Source organism: Canis lupus, chromosome 11 (assembly GCF_011100685.1).
Source record: "Canis lupus familiaris isolate Mischka breed German Shepherd chromosome 11, alternate assembly UU_Cfam_GSD_1.0, whole genome shotgun sequence".
Lineage (NCBI taxonomy): Eukaryota > Metazoa > Chordata > Mammalia > Carnivora > Canidae > Canis > Canis lupus.
In genome coordinates, this window is record NC_049232.1 from 68528212 (window position 1) to 68530694 (window position 2483).

At 40.0% G+C, this 2483-nt stretch overlaps 1 pseudogene; it reads left to right on the forward strand.

Moving 5' to 3' along the window:
- The first annotated feature begins 250 nt into the window (after positions 1 to 250).
- LOC100688329 lies at positions 251 to 704 on the forward strand (annotated as a pseudogene).
- Positions 705 to 2483: the final 1779 nt, after the last annotated feature.

Sequence of the window (2483 nt, forward strand, 5' to 3'; positions counted from 1 at the left end):
AAAGCAGGTTCCATGCAGGGAGCCTGATGTGGAACTCGATCCTGGGACTCCAGGATTATGCCCCGGGCCGAAGGCAGGCACTAAACCACTGAGCCACCCAAGGATCCCCAGTTGCTGCGATTTTTAAGTAAGCATTATTTTCTCAGATATAACATCTGAAACTCAAGCAACTGAAGAGGAAAAATAGATAAATTCCATTTAATCGAAATTTAAAACTTCCTCTTTCACTCAGACCCATGGTGCTGGCAGGATGGACAAGTGTCAAGGTATTTGTACTGGCAGGAAGCTCTGTGGCCACTGACAAGAGCAGACGTGGCATGATAAACAGAACAAGAAAGCTTATTTGGATACAGCCCGAAGGCCAGCCCTTTCGGAGGCACTTCCCATACAAAGGGAATTGTGCTGGGAAAAGTAGGGTAGAAGCCAAACAGACAAATTCTGCCATCAGGAAGTGTGTCAGGGTCCAGCTGATCAAAAGTGGAGGAAAAAATCACAGCCTTTGTACCCAATGATGGTTGTCTGAATTTTAGTGAGGAAAATGATGGAAGTTCTGATTGCTGGATTTGATTGCAAAGGTCATGCTGTCGGTAACACTCCTGTTGTTCATTTTAAGGTTGTTGAAATAGCCAATGTCTCTCTTGGCCTTGGACAAAGGCAAGAAGGAAAGACCAAGAACAGAAGTTTTGATGGTGAAAACACAATAGTAATAAATTTTCATATACCAAAAAAACATTTAAACTAATATGCTTCAAAAGACACTATCAAGTGAAAGGAAATAAAGGGGAAAGGAGAAAAAATAAGTGGGAAATATCAGAAAGGGAGACAGAACATGAAAGACTCCTAACTCTGGGAAATGAACTAGGGGTGGTGGGTGGGGAGGTGGGTGGGGGGAGGGGGTGACTGGGTGGCAGGCACTGAGGTGGGCACTTGACGGGATGAGCACTGGGTGTTATTCTGTATGTTGGCAAATTGAACACCAATAAAAATAAATGTATTAACAACAAAAAAGACACTATCAAGAAATTGAAGGGGCACCTGGGTGACTCAGTGGTTGAGCATCTGCTTTCAGTTCTGGGCGTGATGTCGTGGTTCTGGGATCAAGTACCACATCGGATTCCCCGCTCGGAGCCTGCTTCTCCCTCTCCCTGTTTCTCTGCCTCTCTGTGTGTGTGTCTCTCATGAATGAATATATACAATCTTTAAAAAAAAAATAAAGAAATTGAAAAGGCAACCCGCAAGATAGAAGAACATATTTGCAAATCATATGATAATTGTTTATCTGATAACTGACTTGTATCCAGAATATATAAAGAGCGTCTACAACTTAACAACAAAAAGACAGGAATACCTGGTTGGGGGAGCATGCAACTCTTGATCTCAGGTTGTGAGTTCAAGCCCCACACTAAGTATAGAGATAACTTAAAAAAAATGATAGGGGCTCCTGGGTGGCTCAGTTGGGTAAGCATCTGCCTTTAGCTCAGGTTATGATCCCAAGGTCCTGGGATCAAGTCCTGCATTGGGATCCCTGCTCAGTGGGGAGCCTGCTTCTCCCTATACCTCTGTCTCTCCCTTGCTTGTCTCTCTCCCTGTCAAATAAAATCTTTAAAGATAATAATAGACTTTAAAATAATAAAAAATGAATAATCAAATTTAATACAACCCAATAGGCAAAGGATGTGAGTAGGCATGTGAGTAGTTTTAGGGAACTATAAATAAAAACCATAATGATACCACTCCACATCTATGGATGACCATAAAATAGAAGATAGAAAATAAAAGGTGTTAGCAAAAAAAAAAAAAAAGTGTTAGCAAGGATGTGGAGAAGTTGGAACTCTCATACATCACTGCAAGTAATGTATAATGGTAAAGCCATTTTAAAAACCAGTTCGGTGTTCCTCAAAAGGATAAATGTAGAGTTACCGTATGACCCAGCAATTCCACCTCTATGTGTGTGCCCAAGAGAATTGAAAACATGTGTTTACACACAAAAAAACCTGTACATGAATGTTCAGCATTATTCATACTAGACAGAAAATGGAAACAACCCAAACACTCATCAAGGATTAGTATTATTCAGTCATGAAAAGGAATAAAATATGGATACATTTTACAATATGGATGAATCTTCAAAATATAATGCTAAATGAAAGAAGCCAAACATGAAAGACCTACATAATATGTGATCCCATTTATATGAACTGTCCAGAATTGACAAATCTGTAGAGGCGGAAAGTGTATCAGTGTTGCCAGGGGCTGAGGGGAACAGGGTAGTGGGGAGTGACAGCTTAATGGGGGCTAGATCTCTTTTTGGAGTGATGAAAATATTCTGGAATTACATAGTAGTGATGGTTGTAAAACCTGTGAATATATTAAAAATCAAGTAACGGTTCACTTTAAAAGGGTGAATTTTATGATATGTGAGTTATGTTTCAATACAAAAATTTACAGTATTGGGAATAATAAGGTAGTCTGAACCTAAGACC